Genomic DNA, 13,282 nt, shown 5'->3' on the forward strand with positions numbered 1-13,282 from the left:
AATTGTCATTTATCTTTTCAATAATGGCCTATCAACAGTGCCTTTATTTTGCACACATGATACACCAAAAAGCTTGCTATTTTTAGATTTTCCGCCATGTATCAAATGGTATGAAAATCTTTGATAAATAGATGTCTCCGTCTCACTAACACTAAGGACACATCATATATTTCGAAATTGCTCAATTTAGCTCGATGCTTCTTACGGGGTAGTTGGGAGAAGGAGGTTAGTAGGTTTGTCATGTTGATTCATTTATGTTATCATCGAGTTTGTGAAACAAGAATTTATAGGGGTGGTGGGCAAAGTGGGAATCAAAACACAACTTAAAATATCATCTAAAACTAATTTTAACATATTTCAGAACTTCAATAGGACTTGGCAATACTAATAAGTATAGTGTAGAAGCTGGGTGAAACAACTTTGATGATGCCATTGACAATTTTGTGAGTCATCATCTGACACTTGACTTTCGTCGTAGGGGAGCTGTGACAAAATACCTCCACTTTTTCCGGTTAGCTTCTGTACCTAGCAGGATATCAAGTGAGAGGCATGAGTACTTAATCACAAAAAAGGACTTCTGTAACAATTATTATAATTTCTATATTCTTATAACCCTACCTGACTAACCGTGCGAGGCTCCAACGCTCTTCCAGACTACCAGCTTACCAGCTTGGAGGAGGGTGGAGAGAGAGAGAGAGAGAGAGCAAACATTTTTTTCCTCGTCTAGGTGGCGCCCATTAAAAAAGTTTGAGAAACACTGGCATGCACTAGTTGGGGGGGGGGGGGGGAAGGGGGGACGATCGACAGGTCTTACTGCTTCGGGCAATGTGAAGGCTAGGCCGCCTGAACTTTCCGTGTTGTCAAAAACAAAGCAAGATATATTTTAAAAAAAAAAAAAAACATTTCTACAAAGCTACTATAAGACTAAGTGAGACCTGAAGAAAATTAACTAGATCTAAATTTTTGTGAAGGAAAATTATCTTAGGAAAATGTATTTGAACTATAGGCCTACACAGGGCCGGATTTAAGTAAGTGGCGGCCCCTGGGCATGAGTTTTGTTCAGGGCCCTACACTTTTTCGAAAGATTTAAATAATAATCCATTTATTAATTATAATATTTACAGATCTAAATGCATGTCATATTTTAGAATTTAAGAAATGAGGTACTTTTAAATTTAATCTAATTTTCTCTTCTTTTTTTTAACAAATATTTAATATGAATAGTTAAGTAAAAAAATATTTTTGAGTTTGTGGAGGGTAAGGTCCTTGGTTGATGCATTGATGTAAATTCGGAGCTGAATTTAGGCCTATATATTAGGAGCACGCTACAGGTGGACACTTCTTAACCACGACAGTGTAGGTCCTCAACAGATGAAAAACAAAGTCTGGCGAACCAAACGCAGACTCTAAGATGGCTTATGCACATTTCGGGCTATGCGGCTAGGAGCGTGACCTCCGTGTCTCCGTGAATGTCGAAGGCGCCGCTAGGAGACGTAGGGCTCGGGAGAGCTCTAATAGATCTGAACCAGGAAGGAGCCCTCCATGGGCTATAGCGCCAGTTGGATATATAGATGGTCTATACTCTATTGGTCGCCTTTCTTGCTGAATTATCTAAGAAAACGCAACAGGTGCCAGTGGGTTAATTAAAGTTACGTCAGTCGTACGCTACACTGAATATGTTAACTCTTTCCCTACATCTTTAAAAGTCTGTGATAAGAGCCATCACTTATAGTGATATGCTAAATGTAATTTTTAGGGCCCCTGTTAGGTAGGGGGCCCAATTCGGAGAAATTATTAAAATCTGCCTTAGGCAGCCCTGCATATCACACCTGCATGATTCCACCCGACTGAAGAAAATAAAACTGATGGATATAGGCCTATCATATCATCCTGTGCGTTTTACACATCTTGCTTACATTTATAATGGGAACATGTCGATAGCGTGGTCTCATCGTTTGCAATATGTATTTATGAAATAGTCAAATCTTTATTAACACTGTTTTTTTAAGGAGGGGGGAGAAGATGAGTAGAATTTATGCCATGTATATTGTAGTGAAAAAAAAGGTTAGTATAACAAGTTTTGTTTTTTAAATTATCGTCTTAACTTCTAGCGTCAAAACGGCCGGCGTGAAAACGTCACGTACTGAACAGTAGGCTACAATGTTTGTCTATAAAGATAGGCGCGCTGACTTAGTGGTAAAGCACTTGGCTCACAAACTGGGGGTCCTACGTTCAAATCCTGCTTAAGACTGGGATTTTATTTATTTTTTTAAATTTTTGGTCGTCTCTGAGTCTACCCAGCTCTAATAGGTAGGCCTACCTGACCTTAGTTAGGACGTAATCATCTTCTTTTTTGAAGTAACGTCTGTATTATATAAGATAAGATAGTTGGGAAAAGTAAAGGCGGTTGGCCGTTAACTGTGGGCCACAGAAACAGATGAACCATCACAGATCACAAGGTATGAAAGGGGAACTACTTTACCAGATTCTTCTATATTTCAATCTCACTATATGCGTTTCTTAGGGTTAGATCTACTCCTAACATAATACCGTGATAAGACTGTGTGTGAACTACTATTGGTACGGTAGTTTCCAGGAAATCGGAAGAAATCTGGCAACGTATGAAAGAAAGTAACGAGTTAGAACGTAGCTGCCGAGACGGCGCACGCAAGTACCGTTACGATCTTATTATCAAAATTTAATCAAAATATTAGGCCTATAAGTACGCTATTAAGCATGAATGGACCTCATTCACTAACCGTAAACAAACAACATTTAGCCACGTGGTTCACTATCGCTTCTATACAAATTACGTAACACACACAGGCTGTCACGTGACAGTTTTTTTTTTCATTGTTTTATCAATATTATCACGTGGCTAAATGTTGTTTGTTTACGATTGGTGAATGAGGTCCATTGTATAATACTATAGCGCACCTGTGCTGTGCCTGAATGACAAATGGACTGCTATGCCGGACACGCGTCTCTTTAGATTACATGATTACATGTTATAGGGCGTATGCCTATATGTATCTGTGCGTTCATTGTATTGTTTGTTTCTTTGTTTTTTTGTTGTTGTTGTTGTTTTTTATTTTCGTACATATATTTTAAAACACATATTTAACAAAAAGAATAAAGAATAAATAAATGCGGCACAATGAAATGTTAACAGAATATTTGGGGCCACTAACTCTTTTCAATATCTTCCTTGAAAGGATGATTGAAGATGCCCTCGAGGATTATGAAAGTACTGTAAGCATTGGAAGAAGAATTACTAACTTGCGCTTTGCGGACGACTTAGATCAGCGGTTCTCAACCTTTTATGCTCGGCGACCCCTTTTTACATTCCTCCACTCTTCCGCGACCCCCGCACACACACACACACACACACATACAGCAATAGAAGAGTAGACAATAACAATCCTTATTTTCGATAATCTTAGGCGACCCGCTGGCAAATCGTCAATCGACCCCCAAAGGGGGTCGCGACCCACAGGCTGAGAACCCCTGACTTAGATGGTCTGACAGGGACAGAAGATGAGTTGATAACTTGGTGATGCGAATAGAAAAGACTTCCGCAGCATATGATATGCAAATCAATGTCGAAAAACGACTTATTGTGACCACTAGTGAACAGGGCTCCAAAAGGGACACCAGTATTGGAGGCGAAAAGCTGACGAGTGTTTGTTGTTTTAAATACCTAGGACCTATCTTTTCATATGAAGGAATGAAACCTGAACTTCTGGCCAGAAATGCACAGTCCACAGCAGCACTTGTAAAACTCAAAACAATATTGAAAGACAAAGCTATAGCCCTCAACACTAAGTTCAGACCAGGGGCGTACGTAGGAGTGTTCCATCGTTTGGGGGCCCGGGGGGCTTGACCTCTTTGGGGGGGGGGGCTGCATTTTGAGTAATATTTAGTTTTTCATGTAAAAAACACTCATTAGGGCCCCCGCCCTCAAGTGGGGGACCGGGGGGATTTTCAAACTCCCCCTCCTCCCCTCACCCTAGCTACGACACTGGTTCAGACGGATGCTCTGCTTGGTCATGGTCACATTCTTATACGCTTGCGAATCTTGCACGCTAACTATAGAACTAGAGAGGAGGATCTTAACAATGATTTGAAATGCTATATGATCCTAGATATCACATAAAAAGAGTGCATCACAAACGAAGAAATTGAAAACAGGATTAGTATAGCGATTGGACCGTGACCTCCGATTGGACCCACACGATGACCAGCTAACCACTGTCCAAGCACAAAGACTAGAAAAGATATTGAATATCCAACATCATAATATTTTAGATCATTCAAAGTTCAGATGCAACTACTTTTTTTTTATCGAAAGCGAATAATTTTTTTAAATAAAATATTCTAGCAGTTTTTGTATATATTGCACAGTCCACAGCAGCACTTGTAAAACTCGGTAAACAATATAGATAGACAAAGGCATAGCCGTCAACACTACTGCAAGACCGCCAGCCAGGAACACAGCCAGCTGCTGCATCAGTAGGACAACCAGCTAAATGCAGAGGACAAAAGTGACATACTCTCTCATTAAGTGCCTAGTATGATGATACAATATTGCTAAAGAGATAGATGCAAATCCCCTCCCCTAATTTATTCTACCTTGTACATTTATGTAAATAAATATTCTTTAGTTTCCCAGTATTTGTATCTTACTCCATTGTTTGTTTTGTTGCGTGCCTATATATAGACATCTAACAAGCCACTCATACACGTCATACACGAGGACCGTCACAAAAGGTAACAAGATATTCTTATCTTATCTTATATAATACAGGATTCGCTGTATATCATACAGTTTTATTCGTGGCAACGAAGAGAGAAATATTCTTAGTTCTTGCTTCGAGCACATGTTTGATCTCTTTTAAAAGTTAAATAAATCGGCAACAAATCTATTAAAGATTTGCATTTTAAAATGTAAAACTAACTTAAAAAACATCAACTTTGATCTCTGTGGGAAAAAAAATCTTATCTTATCTTATATAATACAGACGTTACTTCAAAAAAGAAGATGATTACGTCCTACGCGTCATGCATTTAGTCATGCATATTAACCAATGACTTAAATTCTGCCAAGTCACTGGTTTTCCTGGCTAGCTCAGGCAACCCATTCCATGCTCTAATAGCACTAGGGAAGAAGGAATGTCAACAAAGTCAACGCACTGATAGATATAGATCTAGGTTTAGTATGGTTTAGTCTTTGTTATAAATTTAATCCATATATGTTGAAAAAAAAAATGTTACTCGTTGACACTATTTATCAATCAAATATATTAATTTATGTATTTACAAACAAATTTCGGACACCTAATTGGGGGCCCCCCTCAAGTGGGGGCCCGAGGGATCTTCAAATTCTCCCCCCCCCATCCCCCTGTTTTAAATCCGGTCCTTTGTAGGCCTATAGTTCCAATACATTTGTCTAAAATAATTTTCCTTTCCAAATATTTAGATCTAGTTAATTTTCTTCAGGTCTCAGTTTTATAATACCTTATTGTAGATGTTATTGTTATTTTTTAAAATATCTTGCTTTGTTTTTACCAAAACACGGAAAGTTCAGGCGGCCTAGCCTTCACATTGCCCGGAGCAGTAAGACCTGTCGATTCCCGCCCCACCCCCAAACTAAGTAAAAAAAAATACAGAGACATTATTACTAAGAGAGGTCACATCCTAGTATATTTGTTCAATAATTATGCAAATGTTTTGTCATTTTCAAAAAAAAAAATCGTATTACGGAGTTGTATATAGGCCTACATATGTGTTCTGTCATACCAAATACCAGTTATTTATATTTTAAATAAAATGTTAACTTTTATTTTAAAAGTGAAATAATATATTCAGTATGTATATAGGTATAATATCCTATAAAACATCATTTAATAAGCAACCTTGTTTAATAATAAACTAATTCTAAAACGTGTGGAGGACTATAAAACTTTCAAACAACATTCAGACAGGAGTTCTTATCTTATCTTATCTTATATATTCCAGGTGGTAGGCTTAATAAATAGGCCTACAGCATACACACGTGAATATATACAGTTAAAAGGTTACGTTTTTTTTTTCTTTAATATTGATCAGAAACTTATCAAAAACTGTTTGGATGGCTGCCTGGTCGTGAGGTTTGCGCGCTGGACTGGCGTTCGGATTTATCGATGGTCGAGGGTTCAAATCCTGCCCTCTCCTATCCCCCGTCGTCCTGCGGGAGGTTTGGACTAGGAAGTAAGCTATCTTCAACTCTGAAGGAACATCCGAAACATGTAAAACATTTTACAAACATTTTAGTAACTCACCCTGATTAAAAAAAAACGTAGAAAATTGTGTTATACTAGCATAATCAAAGGATCTAGATTTATTTCCTTTTATTTAGAGAACACATAACCAAAATAAATGCAGAGCGGGGAACGAAATGTGGCATTCATTTTGGGGCCTTTTTTTTCTCTAGGTCTGAGAAATGCTTGCTTTTTCTAATACCGTACACTAGGCCTACTTGCTTTAAGATTAAAAGGGGGGGGGGGACTAACCAATGGTGCTTTATACAGAATTGAAAAGCTGAAAAGTGCTGATTAGTCAATCAATCGGAAGATGCTAAAAAAAGCTAAAGGTTGTCATTGTACTAAAAATGGGCTGAAAAGTGTGACAATGGTTGTCTATGTGTGTGTCACTCTGTGTGTGTGTGGGGAGGGGGAGGGCGAGGGGTCACAATCGAAATATAACATAAATTGACTCGAGAAGCCGAAGAAATGTCATCATAGAGTTTACAAAGGACTAACTCTTTTTTTTTGCGTGTGGGCGAGGGGAGGGGGGAGTGGATACGTAGGCCTAAAAAATATATCCCAGTAGGTGGCTGGTCCACTAGTGAGCCTCATCATGCCCTCATGTGTTATTTGCAGTATGGATCTTTATTGTAGTAAGCATTTTTTTTCCTCAATCAAACCAAGCGTCATTGCCGGACGAGGGAAGAATTATACTTCTATAAGTTAATTTCCCTATCAGACCTTGCGATCTATAGGACAAATGATGTAAAGGTCATCTGTTTCTGTGGCCCACGGTTAACGAGGGTGTCATGTGGCGAGCACTTCGACCAACTTCCTTCACTTTTCCCCAACGAATGTCAATTAGAGCTGGGTGGACTAAAGTCTAAAGATCCCGAATTTAAAAATTCCAATTCTCTACCAGGATTTTAATCCGGGACCCTTCGGTTCGGAAGCTATTGTTTTACCACTCAGCCAGCGCGGCTACGAATACACTTGTGGATGCCATAAAAAAGAGTGCAAGTACCGGTATTTAACAATCAGATTTTAAGGTCTAAAAAATTATTGTAAGAGTAGGGTTACCAGAACGCCCAGAGTGGAACAAAAAGCAGGACAAACTTTCACCTTTACATATCTCTTTGTCTGTTGGACAGTTGGGGCACCACACAAGATCTGTTGACCGTTTTTCTCCATTCCTCTCCGCCTTTTACCTTAGTTAGAATCTTTTTTCTATGGCATGCCTGTCCATTCTTTTATGTTGTCATCATATCGCTTCTCTGTCTGCCTATTCCTTTTTTTTCCTGATACTGTTCCTTGAAGGAAGGTTTATGCGAGCCCTGTGGACATTGTGATAAAGCCATAGCGTTTTTTTTTTTTTTTTACAGTAAACAGGTCATCATCGGGTCCAATCGCTGAACTAATTCTCTAATTTCTTCGTTTGTGCTGCGGTCTTTGTATTTCTTCTTCTTCATCGTTCTCATTGTTATGCTGGAGTGTTCATATGACTAGACCAATACATGAGATGAACTGCGCAGTGGTTTCCAAATCAGGGAGCTCTCCATATAGTTTTCTTTCTATTGGGGTGATTTGGGGCCAATGTCTTATACGGGCCTCTTGGTAGAGAGAGCAGTTTTGGAGGACGTGGTCTGCATTTTCTGGTGATACTCCACGTGGGCAGATTTCACTGATTCCAATTTTGAGCTTCCGGAACGTGTTGTCGCATTCTGTTGTGTCCGGTCCTTAGTCGAAAGATTAGACGTTGGTCTTGTCGGGATAGCTTATAGTAAGCGTCATCTTTCTTGTGATTTGGATGGGAGCTCGTCCATTTCTCATTTATTTTATCTACAATTAATTTCTTCATTTCTTCTGGATAGAGTGCAGAGTTTACTTGTGAGTTTGTTCTCCCACTCTTGGCGAGTGTGTCAGCCTTCTCATTTCCTGCTAGTTGTATGTGAGCTGGTATCCACTGAATAACAGTTTTTTTGGTGTTGTGGTTGAGCTTTGTGAGTGCTGTTCTGAGGTTTTTAATATAAGGGAAATCAGAGTTTTGCAGGCTTTGGAGGGTTGTTTTTGCGTCTGTTAGAAAGACAATCTGACTGTGAGGGGAACTTGGATGATTTGCTAGCATGGTAGCAGCTAGTGCTAGTGCTTCCCTTTCTGCTCTGTGACTGTCAGAGAGCTCTCCAGTTGCAAAGGATTTTTCTAGTTTTCCTCCATCTGGCCATTCGATAAGTATTCCAGCTCCTCCATTTGTGGTGGCTTTATGGGATGAGCCATCCGTGTAAACTCCGATCCACTGATTGCTAGGGTAATTGGTATGTAGAAAACAGTTCACTATTTCCTTGAGCTCTGTTGGTCTGTAATCAGATTTTCTTTTTATGTTTTTTTTTGTATTTGATACATAGGATCTTTCTTTAGCATCTCAATTCCATTGCTAGGATCCTCCTCTCTGTTTGTGTAGTTAGCGTCCAAGATTCGCAAGCATATAAGAATGTGGCCAGAGAGCGCATGCAAATGATGCTTTGGACTGTTGAATTCTGGCCAGTAGTTCAGGATGAACTTTTACAAAGAAGGAAAGACAAAGAAGCACAAATGCAAAGTGAACTCTTAAAAATGAATTTATAATTATTTGGATAAACTATGACACTAAATACAAGGCTGTAATTTGATAAATAAAAGTTCATTCACGGGGACATGGATTACTTGTGGATCTCCGGCTGACGCTTTGGTCGGCTTGTAGACCCCAATTGTACTTTGTCATTGAGTTAATAGAGGGCGTTTCTCTCTTTTGATCAATGTGTATACCAGGGAAAGCAACCTAAAAAAATGTTATAAATTGCCTTAAATATGCAAACAGCTGTTCACGAAGAACGTTGTGAAAAAAAAAAGTTTAATTTAATTCTATGAGTTTATGTGTTCAAATCCGGGCGGTTGCGTGGGGAGCGTGGTGCTTGAATTAAGCTTGGTTTGGCTACCTAGAAGGGGGTTCGAGGTTCGACACCCGACTCGGGCAGAGTTGTGTTTACTGAGCGCCTAAAGGCAGCACGGAAAACCAACTCCTAGATACCCCCTCCATCCCACCCACAAATGAGATTGGACCAAAAGCGCTCTGAGCATGCTATTAGCATGAGAGTAGCGCTATATAAAAGCTATAATAATAATAATTGTTGAATTGTATTCCATTGCAGTAAACGAGATAGTAAAAGCCGAACTTTTTACAGGACTTATTTAAACTTACTTAAGTAAACTTATTTAAGAGCTAACATCGTGTTTTTTTTTTCTTCATAAAACGATGATATTCTATCATATTCATAAAAAGAAAAGAAGGTAGAACACTATGCTGAATGAGACCTTAAGTTGAAAAATTTTAAGTTCCAATTTTACTATAAGAGATGTAGAGTCTAGATGCATTTTTTTCCTCTCTTAAAAACAACTGATCGCCATACAATTTCTAGTCTAGTGATTTTCAATTTTTAAACTACCGTACGCATATCACTTGTGGTAGCCTACTTCAAACTATGTCAAGTGGTAGACCTTTGGACCCTTATATTACAGGATTCGATGTCTTGATCTTTTTGTTTTACCTCATTTTTACTTTGTCCCTCTAGATTACTTTAGAGCGTATCTCTCGAGTCTATGTGAATAATTTAGAAATGGAAGTATAATCCTGGCTATAGCATGAGATCATACTTTTTTTGTTTTTTAATGATTACTCCGAGTTATAGACAACTAAATCGAGAAAAGAAAAAGCACAGTATAACACTATTTGCCATGACGCTTTTATTATATTAAAAGGGACACTAATCTTCATCCCAAGAAAGGTTCAAAGAAAAATAGGGGACAGAATTCTGGAGTCAGTTGATGAAAGAGCATAAAAAAAAAACGGCGCTAAGGCGATTATGTCTCTGCTACCATTCGGCTTGACTTATCTAAGCAAAAAGATCTTTTCTTCCACGACAAACAAGAAGATGAAACCAGGGAACTGTTTGCATTTGGAAAACTATCTGGTGGTCTTTTCAAGAAAAACAGATTGACACACAACAGAGTTCATCAAAGGGGAAGGGGTGATGGCTTTGCATTTCTGCTTTCTCATGTGACTTGTGAGACTTTTGTGGGCCTGGAATGTTCGACTGCATACTGGGAATGGGAATACTATTTCAGCTGGAATTTTTATGAGTCGCCTTGATTTTCTTCTCTGGCACTGTGAGTGGCACTTTTCTTCAGCCAACGGTAACGGTGTTTTCTTGTCCTCAGCGATTTCTGAGTCAGTTTTTACAACGGCGCCATTGTGTTCAATCATTAGCTTTGTGTCCTTGAAGCGTTTTTTTTTTAAACATCCTGAGCTCGCTTTCCAGCCGTTTGAAGTCGTAAAGGAGCCTTTTAGGGTTGCAGAAGGTGTCTATTCTGCAGACGTGGCCTGCAAATCGCCATTGAGACTGCATCAAGGTTGTGTGGATGCTATGCAGGCCAAATCTTTTGTAGAACTTCTATGTCATATTTGCCACTTTATGTTCAGATTTTTTATGAGGCATTCAGCTTTTTTGCATGTTCTATATACCGATCACGTTTTACAGGCGTACAGCAACGTCGGGAAGATGACTCTTAGTTTTGTACGTGTGGTGATGCCTCGTCTTTTCCACACATGTTTGGACAGTCTGCCATAGGATGCATAGGCATTGGCAATTAGCAAGTAAATTTTATTATCTATGTTACCGTTTCGGGAAAGTGTACTGCCAAGGTATGCCTGTTATAGTGATTATAATGACTTTTTCTTCAAGTGAACACAAACAAAATTAACGATTCGTTGACAGTGGTATTTCACTTTACTGGTCCTCACCAAGTGTTACTTTAAACGTTTAAACTGTATTAAAATGAAGAGAGTAGGCCTACTACTCTTCATCCAATTGTATATCTGCTGTAAAATGAAGGAACATCACTCTTCAAACAAACAAAAAACCAGTGGATGGTAAATGTCTTACTAGATTACGAAAATATTCTGCTCGTAGTCATGGAGTTGTAATTATACTTTGTAATTGTTTCCAAAACATCACCGAAAAAAGACAGGAGAGTTCAAAATTGTTATTCATCTTGACTATTTGTTTCTTTGTAAAATGTTTTACATGTTTTGGATGTTCCTTCAGGGTTTAAGATAGTTATTATTAATTATTTGATTGATTAGGAAATAAAAGGTCACGGGCGTCTGACTGCTCTCTTAAATTTTATTGCCTCTCTAAGCTTCAATCAAATGGGGTTTTATAATGATGATTGAACTAGTAAAATTTCTCTTTCAAATGTTGCAACCCTGGGACAGATGACGTAGAAGTCATCTGTTTCTGACGATGATAATGGAATTGCATTGATTATTTTAAAGATTTTTATCTACATATAGTACAAAAGGGTCTAATACAAAAGGAGGTAGCCTACAAACTACACTTTTCCCGGTCAGTTTTAGGATTATCAGATGTGGAAGCTTTTTTCCTCTTCACCTTGTCCAAAGCAGCCTAAATAAAGTATATTGAGAGCTATATTAAAACATTAGCAGAGTTTAAGTCCCTAATTATTAGTAATGCCTACATATATATACTTCTCCAGAATTTGAACCAGGGACTCTCATGCTATCACCTACGGGAGGTTTGAGCTAGGATGTAGGCCTAGATTATCTTCAATTCTGAAGGAACATCAGAAAATGTATAAACCATTTTACAAACAAACAAAATATCTTGTTCTTCAACTAGACAACTATGGATATTGAGATAAACAATCGATCGGGAGGACCGGCAAAGCTTCACGTTTGTCGAGAGTTCCAGGGGAATCCACAAGAGTAGTGGAGCCTCCACAACATCGGTAAAAAATCTAATTTTGACGGGTCAAAGACTTTAACATATGCATATTAAATATTTTATTGAACAAGGCGAGGTGGTTGAGTGTTAAAGCGCTTGGCTTCTAAACAGGGGTCCCGGGTTCCAATCCTGGTGAAGACTGCATGGGAATTTCAATTTCGGGATAATCGGGAGCCTGAGTTCACCCAGCTCTAATGGGTACCTGACATTAGTTGGAAAAAAGTAAAGGCAGTTGGTCGATAGTGCTGGTCACATGACACGCTCGTAAACCGTGGGTCACAGAAACAGATTACCTTTAGGCCTACATCATCTGCCCTATTTTAACGTTTATTATTAATTTATTAGTAACTAAAAGTTAGGCAATCCATCACTGAGTACCGGCACCAATTTTTTTTTTACAAAACATTTATATATATATTTATTAAATCTTTTCCAAAATTGTAAGGGCCTCCACAAACTTAAATATAACCTTGAGACTATAGATTTGTAGGGCTGCATATCTAGATTCTATAATCTATTACGATTTCTTAGGTGCTTGCTTCACGGAATCCTCATCAGACAAAGAGCTGGCTCTAAAATATAGCCATTTCTTTTTGTGAGTTATTATTACATTTTGACATACAGTTTTTCCACACATTATTTGATTTTTTTTCGAAATATTTGAGCTAAAAAATACGTAGTCTTGTATAATGTAAGATTCAGGTTGGCCTGACTAATGTTAACATTTACAAAAATAATCGGATTTTGAAAGCTTCAGAGTTGACAGCTTTGTCCCGAGGATCATGTTGGGCGCATGCGTAAACGTATTGCGTCAAGCTGTTTGATATCCTATACTACTATCGCTGATTCATTGAAAGAATTTTGATTTTCTATGTATTATTAACAATTTGTAAAGAGTACTTGAAGCAAAAATGTGCTGCTAAATATCTGGTTAGGTTGGAATTGGGCTTTTTGGCTGATATGGAGGGCAAATGTGAGAGAAAGTTGTAAAAAACTAAGGTAAGTTTGATGGAATTAATTATTATCAAGATGGCGGCTACGCTCCCACATTGTTCAAATGCGCAGAGAAGATGCGCATTGAAATAGGTGTGCGCGAGTCTTGTTCATTTTCATTCATTTCTTCCTCAACTCTCATGAGCGAACGATGAGATGAATGTAACT

The 13,282-nt window shown here is 38.4% G+C and overlaps 1 protein-coding gene across 2 annotated transcripts in view; it reads left to right on the top strand.

Annotated features, from left to right (window-relative positions):
- The first annotated feature begins 12,902 nt into the window (after positions 1–12,902).
- Positions 12,903–13,282, top strand: part of LOC106074490 (helicase domino-like) — a 30,569-nt gene continuing 30,189 nt past the window's right edge. For both annotated transcript variants that reach the window (XM_056006691.1, XM_056006692.1), the window contains exon 1: positions 12,903–13,120. The gene's annotated coding sequence lies outside the window, so the exon portion shown is untranslated. The remainder of the gene's footprint in view (positions 13,121–13,282) is intronic.

Source organism: Biomphalaria glabrata, chromosome 12 (genome assembly GCF_947242115.1).
Source record: "Biomphalaria glabrata chromosome 12, xgBioGlab47.1, whole genome shotgun sequence".
In the NCBI taxonomy this organism is placed as follows: Eukaryota; Metazoa; Mollusca; class Gastropoda; family Planorbidae; genus Biomphalaria; species Biomphalaria glabrata.